General features: G+C 42.4%; 1 protein-coding gene and 1 pseudogene across 1 annotated transcript in view; both read left to right on the forward strand.

Annotated features, from left to right (window-relative positions):
- The window catches only part of LOC136833766 (bridge-like lipid transfer protein family member 1), a 110,902-nt gene that overhangs the window by 7,139 nt on the left and 80,854 nt on the right, over positions 1 to 22,909 (forward strand). Inside the window, exons 3-5 of the mRNA XM_067096010.1 lie at positions 12,432 to 12,561; positions 21,752 to 21,899; positions 22,256 to 22,399. The gene's annotated coding sequence lies outside the window, so the exon portion shown is untranslated. The remainder of the gene's footprint in view (positions 1 to 12,431; positions 12,562 to 21,751; positions 21,900 to 22,255; positions 22,400 to 22,909) is intronic.
- Positions 16,431 to 16,548, forward strand: LOC136834018 (5S ribosomal RNA; annotated as a pseudogene).

Raw genomic sequence — 22,909 nt, forward strand, 5'->3', positions numbered from 1 at the left:
ATTTTGTAAGAAGGTAAATGGTTGCAAGACCAGATTAGGTTAATTGATTTATGTACACACGAACCATGCATGGATCATCAAGAGGTGAATTGTGATTCAGACAACCTTTATGATCATTGCAAGGATAGAGAAGGATAGACTTTAGAGAAAGTAAATAGAAGTCTTGAATCTAGGTTTACTTTAGAATCAACACGTGGTGAAGAAGGTAGAGATAAGTTTATAAGTTTCTTCTTGAGTGGACATAGATACTTCTACCGAATACACCCAGATATCAATTCAGTTAAATTTAGAATTGAATTTTTTGTGTAACAATTTGAGTCTTTTGCATCAAATGTGTCCAGTGAATTGGCATGGACATTGTCCCCTCATTCCTTTGGCCACTCCACAGATGCAGCCTTTCCTGTCACCTCGGTACCCTACACGACAGGCCTGGTAGTCCGGGTTTCCAGACGAGGACTAACATCCCAGGATGTTCAAGGACTGTGTCCTCTGTCTCCTATCTTTGCTTTCGATCCTCCATGGACAGAGTTAGATTACAGTCACATAAGGACAGTTGTGGTAGGTCTATATCTTCAATAGGTTTAGATCTTTTGTTTGACCCCATTGTCCTACGGTTATTCTAGCGATTTGTGCGAGCCAGATAACTGATTGTGACTCGTAGTAATCGTAGTAAGTGCTGCCATTTCACCTGCAGCTTTTGCTAGCAGAGCTCTGATTCTGTAGTTAGGCTATTAGGAGTAAGCTTTTGCACCAGTTCTCACTCTGATCACTGATGATCCAGGTTTTGTTATTGACAAGGCCACTGCTATGTCCATGATGAGGCTTTTATGGTTTTTAGGAACTGTTTTTCAAGCTTAGACCAAGTGTACCAGATATTCACATTTGCCCGTTAGTCCGTCAGTTTCTGCAATCATTGAGGCCACACAAGGCATATCAAGTTCTCATGAGGTGTCAACGAGTCTGCATGGCCAGCAGTGAGTCTGCACAGCCGGCAGCGAGTCTGCACAGTTTTCAGCGAGTCCACACGGTTGTCAGCAAGTCTGCACGAGGCGTTAGCGAGTCTGCATGGCCAGCAGCAAGTCCACACAGGCATCAGCAGTCTGCATGGGCATCAGTGAGTCTGCACGAACATCGTGCCTGCATGGGTTTTAGCAAGTCTGCACTGGTGTTAGCGAGTCCACACAGGCATTAGCAAGTCTGCATGGGCATTAGTAAATCCACACAAACGTTAGCATGTCTGAGGCGTCTGTGAGTCCACCTGAGGCTTCTGCAAGTCCACACAAGGCATCAGTGAGTCCACCTAGCGAGAGAGGTTTTGGAACTTTAGCTCCTGGTCTTGTGAGACCATCTGGTCCTGCGGCTACTTTTGTTCCTGAGGGAGAGGACTCTTATTGGCCTTGCTCTTCTTGACAACGTTCTCCTTTGCCTCCTATTTAGGAAGAGGAACTTCTAAGGAATTAGTTCAGTTGTGCTTGGATATCCGCAGTTCTTCCTTTAAGCTATTAGTTTTTGTATAAGTAACTTAGTTGAATGGCAGCTTGATTCAAAATTTCACTGGTAACTCTTCAATATTGGAATGACCTAGCAGACAATCCTCATTCGCTTCCTGCCGACAGATGGCAGCACCTGGTCTGGCAGCAGCTTTATTCATTAGTTTCCGGTTATTTTACCGGATTACGATGGAAGCTTTTCATATTGTAGCCTTCAAGCTGAAATCTTTCAGGATGAGTTTTTTATATTTTTTGTTTACATTGATTCAAAGTCATCAACAAGCCACTGGTAAACGATGCCATTTGCATTTATGGTTTGTTCATCGGTTAGGCTTCTGGCGGTGCTGATAATAGTTTTGCCTTAAAAGTAATTCTCAGATGTTACAACATTTCATTATAAAAGTAAATTGTTGTATGTTATACCTTTTCATTAGGCCATAACTTTGTCAATTTATGAATTGTTTTCCAGCCTTAAACTACTAGCGAGCTGTCTATAATAGTTTTGCCTTAAAAGTCATTCTTGGATGTTACGGCATTCCATTATAAAGTAATCGTTGTATGTTACGCCTTTCCATTAGGCATTAATGTTTGCAATTCATGAATTGTTTTCTGACCATAGGCTACTGGCGAGACACCGATAGTGGTTTTGCCTTGAAGTAATTTTCAGATGTTATGACATTCCATTATTATCTTTTCATTAGGTCGTAATTTTGGCAATTTATGGTTTGTTTATCGGCCATAGGCTTCACGCAAGCCACAAATAATTGCCTATAAAGTAATTCTTGGCTACTTTGTCATTTCATTAGGCCTGTAACTTTTGCAATTATGATTTATTTACCGGACCTATGCTTCCTGTAAGCCTCTGGTAAACAAATTTTTGTCGTAACCTTCACACCTTCCTCTACAAAACTGAAAGTGTTAAGGCAGAAAGTAGTAAGGAGAGAATTGGGCCTTTTGTTGGCTTCTATGAGTAGGTGTTCTCAACAGTGAGAACCTGCTCAAGCTACTATGCTAGTAGCTTGTTGGCACTGATCTTGGGCACCAGCCGCCCCAGCACCCTCTCTCGTGCGCTGGATACCAGCGCTGGCACCCTGGCGCCAATTCTCTCCTACTAGCCTCTTGCCACTTGCTCTTGCACCTGACTTCCTTGTTTCTTTTCCACACCTTTGCCAGTCTTGGTTAATGGATGTTAACCTTGTTATAGTGAAGTGCAGTGCAGTTGAGGAGGTGGCTACTTGTCCTCCAGTGCTCCTAGACAGAAGGTCCTCGTCAAACTCCCCACAATTCTTGGGAGAAGGGAAACTGGAAGTCCAAGGTAGGTCGGGGGTTTCACACGGGTAGTCGCCCTTTCAGTTGAGCCTGTTGCGGTCCCAGGTATCAGCAGACAGCACTGGAAAGGCATCTTGATGGATGTGTAGTGGAGGAGGTGGCTATCCGGCCCTATTGGATCCCCTAAAACCAGTCCCTGTCACACTCCCCTAAACCTGGGAGGAGGCATACTGTCGGTCCATGGGAATACAAAAGGGTTTTGGCCCCAGGTAGTTACCCCTCAGTTGAGCCTGTTGTCCATGGTCTTGATGGACAGCTGTTTTAAAGGCGTCCATAAAGATGTGCTTGCTTCACCATAGTGGCGCTGATGGCGTTTTTTCAATTTATGTATCCCAGTGTGATCAAGATAAGATAAGGATCCCAGTGTGGACAAGAGGCTCTGTTGACACTTTCAGGATCCCTGGATAGTTACCGATCCTAGTGTAAACTAGTGGCGGTGATGGCTCTTTTTGGATTTATCTCAGCCATTGAAAAGATATATCCCCAGTTTTGGTGCGCCAGTAGTTGTCGTCATCACACTCTGAATCTGGACAGAGTCTGAGAGCAGACTAGTCCGAGCTCCCAAGTTCCGAGCACCCAAGTTCCAAGCACCCAAGTTCTGAGCGCCCAAGTTCTGAGCTCCCTGGTTCCGAGCACCCAAGTTCCAAGCGTCCTTCTGTATCCTAGTGTCCAAGTACTCAGTGGCCTTTGAGGTTTAGTGTCCGAGTGCACTGTGGGCTCTGAGTGTCCAGTGTATGAGTGCACAGGGGTCGAGCAACTACTATCCGAGCATCCAGTGTCCAATTGCCCAGTGTTCGACGCCCAGTGTCCGAGCTCCCATGTTTGCGAGTCCACCTGTGTCTTATGTCCACTCGTCCTCTTGTCCATTTGGAGCCAGCTGTCAGTCACCTAACACCACACTTAGGACAACAGACGCTACCTCTTCACTTTTTACATCGGTTTCGCCTACTCCTATGCTTCGTTGGAGATCATTCAGCACCATCTTAGTAATTTGTTGGGCCTGTTACACCATCCACCAAAAGTCTAATGTCCGAGTGTCCAGTGTCAGAGCACCCAGTGCCAGAGGCTCAGCACCTTGGATTTTTTCCATGCCCTATCATATACGGATTCGGACAATTATGGTTTTAGAGTTTTTTCTGCTCTTGTTTTGTATTCTCTAGAAGGAGATCTCTGGTGCTCTCTTCTACTGTGAGATTCACACAGTTCCAACAGGCCATCGCTCCCAAACGACGCCGTTCCGACGCTAGTTTCGGAGCGCTCTACACTATTTCTTGTACTCTGCTCCTAACGATGAACTGCATGACCACAGTTCCCCTTTTCTCTCTCTTAGACAGTAGATGAAGTCAAGAGGGAAACGATCCAGACAATTCTTCCACCCATTCTCCAGGACGATGGGATAGGAGCTTGAATATGCAGGGAGCATTTTTCCAGATCCCCGTCTGAGTTCCAGAGAGTTTTTTCATTCTGTCTTTCGGGACAGGACTCCCCAATCGGGAGTCTGTGCTTCGACCCTTCCCGATTCCTAGCTCTCCCTGCATTTAACTTCCCCTTTTGTCTGGACTTAATTTCAGTCTTTACATGTCGACTGACTTCTTCATTACCTTCGAAGAAAAGGGGCTCAAAGACTCTTACAGTATCCTTTACCGGGACAGGAAAACACAGTTGGACACCTCTTGTGTTGTTTCTTAGCCCAGGTTTCTTTAGTCGAACCTTCAGTGGTGGCTGTCCGAACATGACTTGTGCAAGGGAATTCCTTCTTCTGCTGAGCCTAGTTATAATCTTCTTCTCAGCACTTCAGACTTACGTCAAGGAAGCCCACTTGAGGAACCGGAAAGTTGTGCAGGACTCGGTCCCCAAGAAGAACGGAACCTTCATTTATACTCTGGAGAGCTAAAGCGTTTCTCTTGCAGCTCTGGTACTGCTCAACCCTAACTCACATCTAGACTTCGGTAGTCTATTTGGATAGGACCTCAGTCCTAACACATCTACTTCAGCTGGATCCAGCATTCCTTCCATAACAAACAGCAGAGTTGTTCTTCTGGTGACAGATCAATCAAGTCTTCTTGTCAATTGATTTATTCAGGGAACTAAGTTTCGAATGACATACGGGACCATCAGAAGCTTGTCCTGCCCATCAGAAGCTTGTCCTGCCCATCAGAAGCTTGTCCTGCCCATCAAGGCCTTTTGATCCCCTGAGTAGTCAGGATCTAATTATTGTATGAAGCAAGCCAACCTTGGACCTGTTTGCCTCTTCAAGGAACTTTCATCATGATCAGTAGGTAGACAGTCTCAGGCTCAGTTTCCAGTTACACTCGTAGCCTGTTCTGGCACATGTAATGTAAACCTGCTACGGTTGTTGGTGGACTCTTCAAGAACTTTCCCCCAAACCATGTCTTCTCAGACAACCTAGCTTCATGAATACTACCAAGGGTGGTCCACTCTTGCCCAGACAGGCACTGGACTGTTACAATGTTTGCCCTCCGAAGTCTACAGGACGTATGCAGAGGCTGTTACAAGATTGAGAAGGAACCCTCATCCTTTGTCTCCCAGACTTAGTGGTCATCTTCCAAAGCTGGTGTCTCAGACTCTTCATCTCTTCTTTTAAGACATCTCTGACCCTGCTGCAATTACCTCTTTGTTTCTGAGAAGATCTAGGATCTCGCTTTCCTTGAAGAAAAATGTATGCTTATCTCTGGTTTTTTAAGCATAGAGACCTGGATCTTTCATCTTCTTCTCAGTGACCTCTCAAGCCCTTTTCATGCCCAGCTAGGAAGCAAGAGATGCGTTTTCCTAATATTTTCCTTTGGTTTTCACCAAGAACAAGGATCCATCCAAGACCTGGATCCGTTCTTTCGCCCTCAGAGCTGAACGGACATCCTTGGCTTCCAGGATCTCTGTCCAGCTCCCGAATTCTTAACTTGCCTGGTGTCCAGCTCACCTGACACCAGCTACAGCCTGGCACTAGCACATGCTCCAAGCACCCAAGAGCGCTCACATCTTGGGGAAAAGAGAAAACTCTGTCCAATTGAAGTTTTTAGGTATTTACATGAGCAAGATTTGATAATCAAGAGGACCTTCTTATCCTTTGATGTTTGGTCAAGAACCCCCTCGCCCTCAGACTAAGATCACAGGGTCCTTCATCCTAAAGAGATTTTATTTCCGAAACACTCTCAGATTCAGAACAACTTTGCCATCTTTTAGTGAAAGCTAAGGACAACAGAGCAGCCTCTACTTCTTTAACTTTCAAGCACATCCCCTTACATCCATTCTGCATCGACCTAATGGAAGTATAATCGTCCTTCATGTTTCACAGGCACATATGCCCCTTACGTCCATTCTTCATCGACCTACTGGAATTATAATCGTCCTTCACGTCTCACTATCTTAAGAAGTGAAACCCGAACTACTACCTCTGCTGGCTCCCAGCTTGCCTGGCACCAGCTACAAATCTGGCCCCAGCTACAGAGCTCCCAGTGCTCACAGCTTCAGGCTCCCCTGGTGCTCAGCTCACCTGGCACCAGCTACAGTTTGGGGCCAACTTTAGACTTATGGCATCCGCGAGCTCCCAGCAGCTTAGCTACCACCCAGTTTGCCTGGGGTCCAGCTCGCTTGGCGCCAGCTACAGTCTTGCACCAGCGATATTTATACCAATCTGTGAGCTTCTTATGACTGAAGCCTGGTGCCAAATCCAGACTGACGTTAGCTAAATAGCATTTTAAAATTCTGTGGTACCGCAAGATAGTAACTGGCATGGTATAGGAAGAGGAAGCATAGGATTTTCTACTTTCTCTTCACCTTTTAGCAAGGTATAGAGCACCCACCACTCTCAGTGGATTGGTTGTGGTGTTATTTCAGTGCAGGTGACAGTGTTTCCAGTTTTTTTTTTTTTTTTTTTTTTTTTGTGTTGGTACTGCACCTAGGGCAAGGGCACCTTTTAAAGTTTTGCTAGCTATCAGGTAACTCTTTAGCTTTATAACTTCCACTGATGCTCTGGTAGCCAGCTAGGTCATTCCAATATTCCGTAAGTGGGACGGGCTGTTCACCTACACAAAATATATTGAAGCGCTACCAGCGAAATTATGAACCTAAGCTGCTGTTCAAGTGGAAACTATAGCTATGTAATTACTTGGTAAAGCATATATAAAACTTTATTTTATTATAAAAATGTCATTTTTTTACTTGGGAGACCTGACTCAGTGGCAAATGTTTGGCTAAAGAGAGTCTCCTTTTTGAAGTCTTCTCTCTTGTCCTCTTTCCGGTCTGCTTAGAAGACTATGGTGTATCAAGCAAGAGATTTTTCCCCTCTTCTCCTGATCCGGCTGTTATGGTCATGTTTTCCAGCCAAGAGTAGGCGCAGTTGTGTCTGTATCCAGAATGTCATTTCTCAATTCAAGAGGCCGGGAATATGTATTAAACTTGGCTAATGCCATCAGCTATATCCTTTGGTGAATTTGCTCGACACTGTTAACTGTGTTTGAAGAAGTTTGGTGGATTTCTTTCTCTTGAGCCAGGGATCCTTTGATAAGCCCTAAGGGTTTTTGTTTCCTTAACAAGGCTTTGTTGATGTGATAGGTGAATTGGCTCATGTCACTAGCAACCTGAGGTTCACACGGGAGAGCAGCTATGCTCTCGGCTGGTTCCTTCAGCTTCCCTTCTTAGCAGGCAGTGATTGGTTTCAGGTCATCCTTTTGGAAAGTAATAGAGAACAAGTTATCCATTTCTATAGCTCCAGGGACAGGGAAGGAGACAGAGAAGACCAAAATAGTACTTTTCTCCACCATTCCCAGGCTACTAAAGGGAAGTCTCCTTCTCTTCCTCTTACTGTAAACACACTTTGCACAATTCTACCTCTTTCCCCCAGTCTTCCTTCTGGGCTCAGGAGGGAAGAAGTGTCCTTTTGGCAGCAAGGATCCAGATTTCATTTTGCCAAAGGGGATGTGCATTTCCTCCACTAATTCAGGTATCAAGATTCCTAAGTCTGATTAGCTCATTGAGCTCTCGTATGTGTGTGGGTGCAGGTTGGGCCACTTCACACAAGTGTGGGAACGCTTAGTTGTAGATGCCCTGGTAAAGGAAGTTCTTTTGAAAGGTTCTTGATTCCTTTCAGGAATTCACTGCCTCTTCAACCAGCTCTTAACCTTTCAGTTATACAGAGCAATCTAGAGAAGAGACAGGTGTTGATCAGGAAGTCTTCTCACCATTAGAGAAGGCAGCACTAGAGGAAGTACCAGCTACTTGCTGGCCTTTTTACACAGGCTCAACCTCTGTGGCCAACTCTTTCCCTTTTTTCCATGGAGTCAACCTCCACAGTCTTTAACCGCCATTGAGGAATGCATATGGATGTCTACGGGGGACATGAACAATGCATACTCTTGTGTCCCCATTCACCAACTTTCAAGAAGTGCCTACTCTTTGTCTTTTGGGAAAGACATATTAATGCTGAGCTCTTTGTTTCAGGCTGAGTTCCATGCCCCAGGTTTTCTCTAGGATGCTATCCCCTTCATGAATGTTTTACTTATACAGTAGGAGTAAAGTTACTTCTCTACCTTGATGTGGTGAGAGGGGCTCTTGAACCCCAGGAATCTTTTCCCGGGTTCAAGTCCACGTATCTCACATATGTACGATTATATATTTCTCTGGATAAATTTTTAAAATTTTCCACTTTTGCTAAAATTTATTGGACCTGATAAATAGGAAAAGATATCACAGCTGGGATTGGGTTTATATCCGAAGCTCAATAGTGGGAACTGTGGTAGGACCATCAACTACCCAATAATGTTTGTAGAAGGTGGTCTTATAGGCTTCTTGGGAGGAGGCTGCGAATTCTGCCTTGGAACATTCAGACAAGAAGGAGCTGCTGCTTTACTCACGTTTGTTGAATGAGATGATCATTATTGTCGGCTCGACACCTGTCAACAGCTGCATCCAACTGATCCTTAGGGAAAAGCAGCTGGGAGTCCAGAATATAGCCATTCCTCAGAGACAAACCTGACATGGAGGGAGAAGCAAGGGGAGAAGCAGAACAGTGAGGGACTTGAAAAACATCCATCAAAGGAGGAGAAAATCCTCTTCAAGATGGTGCCTCCAATTTCCTCTTGTGCTGCTGCTTCTTGGCAAATCTCTTCCATTGCTCAAGAGGCCAAGAACAACACTCAGGGCAAGGGTTAGTCACATTACAAACATTCGATCTGCACCTCCTACAAGTTGAATGGGGGTCAGTCTCAAAGGAAGCCAGAAAAAACAAGCAAGGATAGATGCCTACACCAGGATATATCCTCTGGGGCTTATGGGAACTTTTAGCTGGCTATGGGATTACATGATAAAAACCAGAACACACACACACCAAACAAATACTGAACACAAGTACAACAAAGAAGCACAGGCAAAGGCAAAAAACAATCTCTCTCAGTGGCAGTAAGAAGAAAACTAAGATGCCACAGAGTTTAAATAAAGTCGCTGCCCACTTCCCATCTCACCTCTGTGATGGATGCCAGATGCCACCAATTCCGCGCATAAACAGTTCTTGTTTTTTTTACTGGTTTCCAGCTGGCACCAGAAGATTTATCCTAATATTAAGACTGTTTGTTAGCTATGAAAAATACAAATTAATGTCTATTTGTCATTTTTAGTTTTAAAAACAATTTTTAATGGACAGTCCTTTAGAAATAAAATAGAATTAATTAGGGTCTTGATGGCAACTCAGAGGCTCAAATAGTTGGAGTCAATAAATCATGGATTCATACCAGTGATACAGATTTTGAGGGAGATTTTTAATATGACATGATATAAATATTAAAAAAAGTTAAATTAGGCAGAGATAGAAAAGATGTATTGCTATACATTAGGGAATACTTGAATCCATTGGCTGTAGAATAGAGGTAAACATGAAATATAATTTTGTAAAGAAGCTATACACAATGTATATCTTATATATTAACCTCCCTGTCGGTCTGCGGAAAAAATAAAAACTTTAATATCAAAAATAAGTTATACATTATCACTGGGGTCTTAAAATGCCAAGTAAATAGGAAAGCCCAAATGCAGATGTAGAATGTAAGCATTTGATTGATGTTACCAAGTAATATCTGATACAGTGGGTAAATGAACCAATAAAGGGAAATAATACTTTAGATTTGTCATTTTCCTCTGAGGATAATATGATATTCAGTCTGAGTGGATTTCACCCAAGGGTAATCAAAGAAGTAGAGGAAATTGTTCCTCACTTCTGTAACATTGCAAAGCATCCTTTGGGGCAAAGAAAATTAGTGGATTGAAAACTGAACAAAATTGTACCCATATTCAAGGAGGACTTTAGGGATGAACCAGTAAACTATACATCTATGGCCCTGACTTCAGTTCCTGTGAAGATACTAGAGTCTGTCATACCAGATGACATAATAAGCTCTAGTTCTAGATGCCAAGCATGCAAAATGAAAGTCATTCTTAACCAGCCATTAACACTTCTTCCATGAGATGTTTAGCACTCATGATAAAAATAGGGTAATAGAATTCTCTGTCTTACTTTACAGAAAGCTTAAGACAAGAAACCACATGAAAGGTTAATGGCAAAATTAAGGAGTCTAGGTATGAAAGATGAAGTAGGGGATTGGATAGAAGAACTGCTAAGTAACAGAAAGCAAAGAGTTGTTTTCAGTGGGACAGTCTCTGGTTGGCTCAGTAGCACAGTTGGTGTGCCTCAGGATCAGTGCTGGGTCTTTTGTGCTTCATTATTTATATAATTGACCTGGAATTCTGGCTAACTAGCAAAATAAGTAAATTAGCTTATAGCACAAAAACAGGTATCAGAGATGATAACACTAAAACAATAAAACAGTTGTTGGAAAAAAATATGAGAATGGTCAACATAGTGGCTGATAGATACCATTCAGCTTGGAGAAATGTGAATTCATGCATATAGCTTATGTGAAGAAGAAGTGTTCCTGCTTTAACCTACTTGGCAAGGAGATAAAAAGAGTTGTCATCAAAAGAAAGATCTAAGAGTCATTATCATTAATAATTTCAGTACAGTATAGTATATCAAAATTTTACAAAGTCCATAAGTCTAAGGAACTAAATGTCAATTTACTAATGTATTTGGAAAAAGAAGATAATAAATGTACTTACCTTATACAGGTCGACCATCGCTAATCCAGCATCACTGGGACCTACGGGGTGTCGGATTACAGAGTGGTTAGGTTAGGATACATTTGACCCAACATTCAGTCACCTCATCCTACCTTTAAAATACCTTGTAAATAAGGAAAAAAGACTTAAATGAAAATCAGGTGAAATTTTAATGAAGCACAGGCAAAATAAGTGGGTACAGGTAATTCTGATGACTTAAACAAGAAAGTTCATCGCTGCTGCTTCCAAAGTGGAGAGCTGGAATTTGCATCTAAGTACATTTACATGTCTTGAGATGAAGGGCTGTCAGGATTCCCATTTTCTTGAGCTTGGAATTTTGTTATATTTTACGCTATCTCATTTATATTTTTACTCTACATTGTATTTTCTAATTTTTATTTTTACAGCCAAAAAGATAAACGCTTTGTAGTGCATAGGGTATTGGTGAACTTGATGCTTGTTATGTTTTGTGTTGTTATGCTTATGATTTTTTAATTTATATTTTATGCTTTTCTCATATTTTTACTGCATTTTCTCATTTTTTTACAACACAAAATAGTGTGCATAGTTTATGTACTTACACATACAAGTAGCACCAACAAACAGTAATGGCAGGTTGGTGCGGTGACCCAGGAAATTTGAAATTGCATTAGCCGAAATTAGTGCCAGATTAGTGATGGAACCGGATTAATGATTGCCAGGTGTGTGATGGTTGACCTGTATAATGTCCTAGGTAGACACCTCTTAAAATATGCTGTCCAATTCAGGCCACCACCCAGAAGAGGGTCATCAGTCATCAATTTGTGCTCTAGAAAAACTCAGAAGTTCATGTAATAAAACTTTCAAGATACTAAAGAATATGAATAATGAAGACTACAGGCATTTATTATTAATCTTATGTTGTAACCAAACTAGGTGCAACAGATGGCCCTAAAAAGCTCATCACCAACCACTGTGGGAATATCTTCATACATAAGATTGCCTCTTATAGGGAATGTGTCAGGTTGATCAATCTCATAATGCATATCTATGTTTTTGGGTGTATTATCTTTCTTTAGTTCATACAACTTGGGTATTAGTTCATACAACTTGTTGATTAAATGCTACATACGTGTTTTGACCAGTAAGTGAATCTTACTGACAAGGTGCCAGTCCATTTCATGAACCCTTGCTGTCTTCAGGTCACTGTCAATCCAAGAGTTCACATGGTTCCAGGTCTAGTTTGAGCAATTTGATATTGTAATATAGTGGTTAGGGTTGTGGTTTAAAAGTTGACATTTTTATGATGGGCATTACTTCACAGATCTTAGTCTCCTTCTTAACTCTCCTTGTTGCAGTTGGTTCATATGCCCATTAAGTAATGGATTGTTTTGTTTGTGATCTTGTTTTTAAAAATATGAGTTGTGCAATTTATTCATGAAACAGTAATGGCCTGTTATAGCAGATGTCATTTTTTTAATTATAATTTTTTTATTCCCATAGTTTCAGCAAGGATGGAGACTGTGACCATAACAGAATGATTGGATCGGAGGGAGAGGAGGCAGGAATACTTCCTTGAAAGCATCTTGAAGGAGCTTGCACTGTTTGCCAATACTTCTAAAAATTCTTGAGGACCCTTGTAGTTACTGTTTTCTGATTTTGATAATGACAAGGATATGGGGAATAATAGTGTAGCATGGAAAATTATTGTACTGATATTCAGTTGATTTTAACCTGAATTATAAATTTTGAGCCATTTATAATTATCTCAGCTTGACTTTGGTAATTTAATTAAACATTGTAGTAATTCGACTTACTAATGAAATTGTAGGTTTTATATTGGTTTGTCTTTTTTTATATAAACAAGTCATTTATATACATATAGATGATACATATATATATATATATTTTATATATTTATATAACATATATATATATATATATAGTTGATATATATATATATATTGCAGTTATTATATATATATATATATATAGTATATATAGGTAAAAAGATGTATGTTTAACTCAAATTACACATTAGCCTTGGAAGACTGGTTGTGACTTACACTTTTTGTTATGTATAATTGGTTTCAGAGAACTAAATATGTACATAAATTCTAGTGTTCAGTAAATGTATAATAATTGCATTTTAGAAAATAAAAAATTTTGATGTTTAAAATACAACACTAGCAAACAAATTATTTTTGCTGAAGAACTTTTCAGGCTGCATGATTACTGCATACCAACCCGATTACCAACTAGAGTATTCATGATCAAGTAAGTGTAATTGGAAAGCAGTAATTCATAAACAGTGTGGGTGTGTGTGGCACTCTTTGTATAATAGGTGTACACAGTGGCCCCCAGGTTGTTATGGTCAATCATTTCTGCAGTTATCTTTGTAGCAGCTCATTTTGTGGAACCATCATTCACTTGTCAACATGCAAGTTTCATTAACCTGCAGATTTTTCTTTGGGCAAGTGAGTTAAAATTATTGAAAATACATGCAATTTTTTTCAGTGAATTTAAACAAGATTTCTTCCAGTAGTTACTGTATTTTTCATTAAAATATACAGCTTGCATTCTATTTATAAAATATTACATATATATTGTAAAACTACTTAACCCATTAAATACCTATTTTTATAACATAATGTTTATAAAGAATATATATATCTATTTAATTAAAGAAAATATAAGTTGTTTTAGATACTATACTAATTTGATTTAAATGGAAAAGAGAGAGATTATTTTATGTAAAACATACACTAGAAGCAAAGTAGACCTTTTATGGCCATTAACTAGTTAATCTCGGCAAATTATACCTATTTTGGTCGGGGATGAGAATCTTGAGCTTTGTTTTAGTAATTTTGATAATAGGATTTTGAAATATTTTTTGATTAGAGATGAAACATTTACCTTCCTTGTTAATTTTGAGAAACTACCACCGTATTTTTGCATTTAATTTGGATATAAAAAGGTCAGTTTTTCTTCAGTTGAAAAAAGTAAATTTTTTCCTTTGGATAAACAAAATGGAAATTTTATGCCTTTGCAGTAAAGTTTTTTTGTTCATGCAACTTACCTGTCAGATATATATATAGCTGTATTCTCCAAGTCCGACAGAATTCCAAAACTCGTGGCACACGCAGTGGGGCCAGGTGGTTAATACCCATTCCCGCCGCTGGGAGGCGGTATCAGAACCATTCCCATTTTCTATTCAGATTTTTCTCTGTCGCCGGTACTGTCAACAACTGTTTTCAGTACCTCCGTCTTTGGATTTCGTAAAACTCGTTATTTTCCACTTAAGTATTCTATTTGACTTTTGGTTTTGTCTTTGGATTGTGGATTGGCATACGCTTTTGTGGAATTTGCTTTTGATTGCTCTTTGATGATGTCTGGATCTAGTTATGCTAGCTTCAGAGTATGTTGTGTGAATGAGTTTAAGGTGAGGCTACCAAAAGTTTGGTAGATCCTCACTTTATATGCATGAGGTGTAGGGGCAGGTTTGCTTGATAAATGATCGCTTACTTTGCCTCCCATCCTGCTAATTTATTAGTTCAGGATTTCATTCTCGCACTAATAGTGCTCCTTTTGCATCTGGAAGATGGCTAACAAAATATTATCTATTGCGAAGGTGCATAGATTGAGCGAGTCAGCGATAAAAAGAAGAAACAATAGTAACGCTGGGTCAATCAAAGTGCACGTCGTGAAAACGGACTCGTAAGGCGGACTCTGAAGAGGATATGTCCAATAAAGTTTTCGTAACTATGTTGTTACAACAAAATCAAACACTTTGGAGTTATTAAAGGAAATGTAAGGTTTGTTTTGGAGATAGTCTACCGAGAGCAGCGGGACTAGAGTGATGTCACGTAGGCAAATGGCTGCCTCCTAGTAAAAAGTAAACAAACGCTTTTCGAGTTCAAAGTAGCACTGTAAACGTTAAAGATGCCATAATTTACTCAGGTCGGTATCAAACATTAGTTTTAGTCAGTGAGGAGATAACCTTCATAATTTTAGTTAAAACGACGAGAATAGGTTTTATCTCGCCTAACTGATTTAAATCTTCCTGCCTAGGTTTTAGTTCTCAGGCTGCCGGAGTTGAGACTTCCCAAGTAGGTAGCCTTTTTCACTATCTTGACTGGGGGCCTTTCTGTCAAGCATGCTTCGTCTCCCATCGTCTCACCGCCGCAAATTCGTGACGCTCTGCTGCAGCGTGGCGCTCCATAACGCTATCCTGGGCCTTCTGTGCTGCTCGTCAGGAGCTTGGACCCATCGTGACTTCCTGGGCGCTTCTGTAGCTGCTCGTCAGGACGCTCCTCTCGCTGCGTGCAGGGCCTATTGGACCACCAGCGTGGCGCTCGCATTTAGCTTGACTGGGGCTGCTTTCAGGAAGTGGCGCTCCGCAAGCAGCTATCCTGGGCGCTTCTGTAGCTGCTCGCCAGGGCGCCCTCTTGCTGCTGCAGGGCGCCGCCGCTGGACCACCAGCGTGGCGCCATCGCTATCCTGGGCGCTTCTGTGCTGCTGCGCTGCTGCGTGAGGGCGCCGGCTGGACCAGCGTGGCGCCCGCAGCTATCCTGGACTCTTCTGTAGCTGCTCGTCAGGGCGCTCCTCTCGCTGCAGGGCGCTCGGCTCTTGCGCTGCCAGCTATCCTGGGCGCTTCTGTAGCTGCTCGTCAGGGCGCCCTCTCGCTGCCGTGCATGGACTCTCGGGACGCGCTTCTGGTTGCTTTCGAAGTGACGCTTCAGAGCAATCAAAGTCTGCGGGAAGCGAGATCCCATCTGGGTGTTGGACCGCAAGGCCTTCGTTTCTCCCATTGAAGAGGAGAAGTCTCTTGTGAGTCGGAGCCTGCAGTCCTTGAGCAGCCTCCCCTTCCTCGCTTCTACGGACTACCAGGTGTTAGCCGGCCTTTCTTAAGGACTTGTTTGGCGACAAGTTTCAAACCCTCGGCCACTCTCTCTCCTCCTTCGCAGTTTGCTTCGTCCTAGACGAGGAGAGCGCCGGGGTTTGTCAAGATGACTTTGTCTCTGGCGACGAAGAAGGCCTTCAAGAAGGTTAACACCTGGATGGAGGAAGGAAGACCCAAGGCAAGACTTCTTTTGCCCTGCCTCCGTCCAAGCTGAGCGGCAAGGCAGGTATGTGGTAAGAGACCGGGAGGACGTCGGCTCAAGAGTTCCTTCGTTGTCCCAGGGAGACTTCACTAGCCTTGGTCGACGCGCCTAGAAGGTCCCTCCTGTCGGCTGCCAAAGTGTCCTGGACTATGTCGGAGACGGATCACCATTTGAAAGGACTGTTTCGAACCATGGAGGTCTTCAATTTCCTGGACTGGTGTTTGGGGCTCTAGACGTCAGGATTAGGAGTCCCGACTCGATCTGCCTGGGGAGCTGTCCAGCGTGTTGAACTGCATGGACAAGGCAGTCAGGGATGGCTCGGAGGAACTGGCTTCCCTCTTTTGTATGGGCCTCTTGAAGAAGAGGGCCTTGTACTGTAACTTTTCAGCCTATGGCCCTACCAGCCTACGGCCATACCACGTTGAAAGCACCGCTTCTCGTGCGATCAGCGAGTTAAGCAACGTTGGGTCTGGTCAGTACTTGGATGGGTGACCGCCTGGGAACACCAGATGCCTTTGGCGTCATACTTTTGCTAAGTCAGTTTCTCCATCGCAGAGGGCTTTGCTGTTCTCCCCGTTTTCGAGCCATCTCTTCCCCAGTCCTTGTTCAAGGATCTCTCCTCCAGCTTGAAGGAGGCCACTCAAGACCTCTTGGCCCACTCTTCAAGACGCCCGGCAGTCCCTTTGATGTCGTTGTCAGGTCAGACCTCCAGGAAGTAGAAGCCCTTTCGTGGAGGAGCTTCTTCCTCGAGATCTTCTCCCGAGGTAGAGGTCTTTTCAGAGGCGGAGCCCCACCTAAATCTTGGGGCAGGAAGTGATTTGCAGCGCCTCCAGACACCTGTAGGAGCCAGGCTTCTTTTATTTTGCGAGCCTGGAGAGCAAGAGGGCAGACACCTGGTCCCTTGAAGTTATTGAGAGAGGATACAAGATCCCTTTCTCGACTCACCACTTCTGTGCACGTTCCCAGGGATCTGTCTTCCTCATTCCATCAAGAGAAGCAACAGATCCTTTTCGAGCTATTAGAGCAAATGCTCGAGAAAGAGCTGTGGAGCAAGTCCTGGAGCTGGACTCCCCAGGATTCTACAACCGACTGTTCCTAGTTCGAAGCAGTCGGGAGGATTGAGACCAGTCCTGATGTCAGTAGACTGAACCGCTTCATGGTGAAGGAGAAGTTCACGATGGAGACGTCCCAGTCTGTTTTAGGAGCATTAAGACCAGGAGATTGGATGGTCGCTCTGGACTTACAGGACGCTTACTTTCACGTTCCCATACATCCCAGTCGAGGAAGTATTTGAGGTTTGTACTAGGGGACGAGTGTTTCAATGCAGAGCTCTTTGCTTGGGCTAAGCACAGCTCCCATGATCTTCACGATTATCATGAGAAATGTGGCGAGATGGCTTCACTTGGCGGGTATTCGTATCTCGCTTTACCTGGCCGATTGGCTCATCCGATCCTCTTCACAGTCAAGGTGTCTGGAGGACCTGAATGCAATTTAGAGTTGACAAAGTCCCTAGGACTTCTTGTGAACGAAGAAAAGTCCCATCTGATCCCAACGCAGTCCATCGTCTATCTGGGGATTCAGATGGATTCAGTGGCTTTTCAAGCTTTTCCATCCCAGGAACGTCAGTAGCAATGCTTAGAAAAAGTCTCATCCTTCCTTGGGAAGGAAATATGCTCGGTGAGGGAATGGATGAGTTTGCTGGGGACCATTTCCTCTCTGGAGAAGTTTGTTTCCTGGGAAGACTTCATCTCAGGCGCTCCAGTTTTTCCTGGCGGAAAACTGAATAGACAAGGAGAATCTAGAGGAGACCCTGAAGATCTCTCCTGTAAGATTCACCTGACAACCCACAGAAGGGGTTTCTCCTTCAGAGCCCGACCTGGTGTTGTTTTCCTCCCAGGGAATGGGGACAACACTAGGGAGGGAGAAAGTGTCAGGCACCTGGAGGGGAACAGGTGTCCCATCAATCTCAAGGAATTGGGGCGATCCTGCTGGCCCTTCAATTCTTGGGCCAAGTGTCAGGCCGAGTTGTTCAAGTCAAATTCAGACAACTCCACAGCCCTGGCATACCTCAAGAAACAGGAGGTTTCTGGTCCCTGTTCAGAAATCCTGCTTTGGGCCCATGCTGGGGATCACGATCCTCTTGGCTTTGGAGTGGAGAATATCCGCGGGAGCTTCTCAGTCGACAACGCAGCTTCCGACAGAATGGACCCTTCACGAGGATGTGTCAGGAGCTGTGGAGGTTATGGGGACGTCCCTGGTAGATCTGCTCAGGCAGCCCCATTTTGAAAGGTACCTCAAAACTTCCCGCTCTGAGTCTAACTGCATTCAGACTATCAGCCGACAACAAGGATCTTCACGATCTCTTGAGATCCTTTGAGACTGTCAAGGTACCTCATTCCAGGACGCCTCCCTGGAACCTGGATGTCGTCCTAAATTTTTTATGTCAAATACCTTGAGCCTCTTTCTTGGCCTCTCAAGAATGTGACAAGGAAGGTTTTTTTCCTAACTGCTCTTTCTACGAACGAAGAGAGTTAGTGAACTTCAGGCTATCAATAATCATGTAGGTTTTAGAGGCCATAATGCAGTATGTTCTCTAAGCCGTATGTTCTTGCTAAACGAGAACCCGTCACCCCTTGGCCCAGGACCTTCGAGATTAAGGGTATGACGGAAATTCTCGGACATGAACCAGAAAGAGTCATGTGTCCTGTCAGGGCTCTCAAATTTTATTTGCAGAAGACTTCGAGAAAGTGGGTCCCTTGGACAGTCTGTGGTGCTCTGTCAAGAGGCCGGATTTGCCTCTTTCTAAGAATGCACTGGCGTTCTTTTTAGAAGCACCATTTTAGACGCACTTTCCGACGTTCAAGACAGTGACTTGAGTCTTTTGAAGTTAAGGCTCACGGTTAGAGCCATTGCAACCTCGGTGGCTTTCCAGAAGAACATGTCCCTTTGCGATCTTCTGGGTACCACCTTCTGGCTCTTCTGGTCCCCTTCGCCCATTACTTGGGACGTGAAGACGACATATGAAGACTGCTATTCGCTAGGACCATATCGTTCTGCACTCCAGATCGGCCCCATAACACTTCTAGGCCTGGACCTCTGTCGGACTCCCAGGACCAGGGAGAGGGCAAGTCGAAAGCCACAGGAGGGTTACGGGGGCTTCCCACCGATCTGGCGTCCCTTCGGCAGGACCTGTGGTCGCTTCTGCAGACACAGTGTTGCGGGCAGGGAGCGATACTCATCCTATCCTTTAGAGGTTAGGAAGTATATTTTAATCTTGATTTTTGTTTTTTTTCTACGTCAGATCGGTCCCATAACGCTTCTAGGCCTGGACAGTCTGTCGGACTCCCAGGACCAGGGAGAGGGCATGTCGAAAGTCGCAAGAAGCCTTACGGGGGCTTCCCCGATCTGGCCCTTCCCTTCCAGCAGGACCTGTTGACGCTCTAGGTCAGGTGGTTGGTCGTTGCTCCTTTTTGCCCTCACAGTATGGCCTTATGATCTAGTCCCATTGTGGTCACGCCCCGTGGACAGATCATCTAGAACTCACCAGCTATATAAGTCACTACCTTGCTGGAGACTCTAGTAAAGCAGAAGCAGGCTTGGGTGACAGTAATCACGAAGTCAGCTATGCTAACATAGGCCTGGACCTCTGTCGGACTCCCAGGACCAGGGAGAGGGCATGTTTTTTGTTGTTGTGTAAGTTGGTTACGGGGGCTTCCCACCGATCTGGCGTTAGAGGCAGGTCCTGTTGATGCTCTCGGTCAGGTGGTTGGTCGCGTTGCTCCTTTGCTCTCACAGTATGGTCTTATGATCTAGTCCCATTGTGGTCATGCCCCGTGGACAGATCATCTAGAACTCACCAGCTATATAGGTCACTACCTTGCTGGAGACTGTTGTAAAGCAGAAGCAGGCTTGGGTGACTGTAATCACGAAGTCAGCTATGCTAACAAGTAAGGAACCAAGGCGTCAATCGCCTACATAGATTTGTTTCCTAAATCCTATTCTGTCTCTTCCCACCTCCAATGGTGGGATTCAGCTATATATATATCTGACAGGTAAGTTGCATGAACAAAATGATATTTTAATGATAAAATAAAGTTTGTTCATACTTACCTGGCAGATATATATAATCATAGTGCCCACCCTCCTCCCCTCAGGAGACAGTGGCACTAGAAAATCTGAATAGAAAATGGGAATGGTTCCTGATACCCGCCTCCCAGCGGCGGGAATGGGTATTAACCACCTGGCCCCACTGCGTGTGCCGCAAGTTTTTGGAATTCTGTCGGACTTCGGAGAATACAGCTATATATATATCTGCCAGGTAAGTATGAACAAACTTTATTTTATCATTAAAATATCATTTTTAGTAAAAGGCTAGGCTCACTGCCTTGAAGGGGAGTTGGAAAGATACAGACTTATTGGGATGAGAACAGTGAGGGTTTAGAGATGAGGAGTGATTTGTGGAAATTAAATCACATCTCTTGGTATTGAAGGCAGTAATGATGATGATTATTAGTCAAGCTGCAACCCTGTTTGGAAAAACAGAATTAAGCCTAAGGGATTCCAATAAGGGACACAACCTGGTACAGAAAAGGAAATACTGTAGAGAAGCAAAGTGTAAACTATGAAAGAGAAATAAGAAATAAGGTAAATAACAGCAAATATGATAGATAACAAAGTTGTTAAAAAAATAATTAAAGAATAAGCTGTGAAGTGAGACATGTCAGCCTTAGCAGTAGAAAACCATTTGCATCAAGTCTGTACTTCAAAGTTCCTATAATTCAAGTACTGGATTGGGGAAGATCATTCCACAATTTGGTTACAATAGGAGTAAAGTGATTAGGAAACTCTGTGTTGCAAGCTCACAAAAGAAAGGCAAGACTGTATGAACTAACTGCACATCTTATACCTACTATGTATTTGATAGTAGTCTAGGGGAATCAAATCAGGGATGATCTGAATTGAGAAATATGACAAATTCTTAACTTGTATTTTTCTTAACATAAAAACGAGATCTTTACATATGGATTAACTTTCAGCGAGTGGTATTGCTCTCTGAACTAAATTGCAATTTGTGCATTTATGAGTGATTGGTTATAATGAAACAAACCAGTTTTATTTATAATTTATGTCTACCAATTCTTTGCTCATATGCTGATTTTCTGCCTCCAAGCAACACTGATCTCTTGCTGCTGTGTATCAAGAATATACAAAAAGTGAAGAATGTGGTTAATGGGTACAAGTCTTCTACAGTACTGCTCTTCTGTCTGTTAGAGAAAATAAAAGGTTGCTCTGTCTGGGACATTTAGGAACATTTAAAGATGAAAAATTTGTGGCATGTGTGAGATTTGTATAAAAGAATTATAAAAAAATTAGCATTTGAATATTTATTGATATTTCAAGTACATATAAGTTTTTTACTTAACCGTTATCTTTTCTATGTATAATGCTAATTGAAGTTTTTACTTACTGTATATTTCTCATGAACTTTGTAGGTTGTAAGTGCTGATGGGGGTAAATAAAAGACAGATTATGATTGATATAATTTACACTAGGTATTGATTACTTTGAAATGCTGATGTATAATTTTTCTATTTACTATTTGATATTATTTACACTAGGTATTGTTTACTTTGAAATGCTGATGTATAATTTTTCTATTTGACATTGTTTACACTAGGTATTGATTACTTTGAAATGCTGATGTATAATTTTTTCTATTTACAGAATAATCCAGACCTTGGCTATCTAGTTTTGTCTCTTCTTGTTGCCATGGTTTGGGCTGTGTAATAATACTTTTTTAATGCTGGGTTCAAGATAGCATTTTAACAGCGTTACTGAGGAGATTTGTAAAAGAGCGGGGACTTATCTATAGGTAACGTAAGAACCCATTATGTATAACACTGAAGATAACTGTTAAAACATATTCTTTAGAGCTTGTCTCAGGGAAAATATTTTATTTTGTGTGGCTGAGGTTTTTATTGGAAAATATCATGCTGTATTTTTTTAATATTGTGTTGTATATTTTGAAAACCATATTCTCATGTGACAGAATGTCTTACATTTTTTTGCTGTAATGATTTAAGAGTTATAAGTCACCCATTTCAAGGTAACGATAATTATTTAATTTGGTTTACAATGATAAACACTGTACATTACTTGAAATTTATACTTATTTAACAGTTACTTTTGATGATGTCAGTATACAGTATGTGTATTTATCTTTTACAGGATCATTCTCTTTGTCTGTATTGTCTGGTCAGATAATGTTTCGCAATGTCATATATGTGACTGAAGATTACAGCCTTCGGATAGTTGATGGAATTCTGAAGTTTCGTTACTGGCTTCTCTATGTTAAACGACAGTTATCTGAGGGTTAGTTTTCAAGACTATGATTTTTGTTCCACCATGAATTATAGCTTAATATGATGTGCATTATAAAAGTATATTGTTTTTCTAATTAAACAAGACCACTGAGTCACATATCTAGATTCTAATAGGACTTATTCGTGAATGAGAGATGCTAAGTTGAGCAAGGTAAAGTTAGTGAAGTTGGACAACTCTTTGGGACGAGACCACACTGAACAGATTCTAAGTAAAAGATAGAGGGGAATGTACTAGGTAGCCTAAGGGACTACAAAGAACCTTAAATTGAATCTCCAGTGTGTTATGCAATAAGGAAGTCCCGGGGTTACAACAGGCTTGGCTTACAACTCTCTTCAAATGTATATATTCATCAAAAATTATTTCCCAGATTAAAAGGCATGTTTGGGTTTGATGATCCGAAATGTGGCTCTAAACGGCAGAATGGTAAAATTTGAGGTGTTTTAATGAAAAACTCAATAAAAATGCAGGTTATGTCATTTTTCAAGACACCCAAAGGAT

The sequence above is a fragment of the Macrobrachium rosenbergii genome, chromosome 52 (assembly GCF_040412425.1).
Source record: "Macrobrachium rosenbergii isolate ZJJX-2024 chromosome 52, ASM4041242v1, whole genome shotgun sequence".
Taxonomy (NCBI): Eukaryota; Metazoa; Arthropoda; class Malacostraca; order Decapoda; family Palaemonidae; genus Macrobrachium; species Macrobrachium rosenbergii.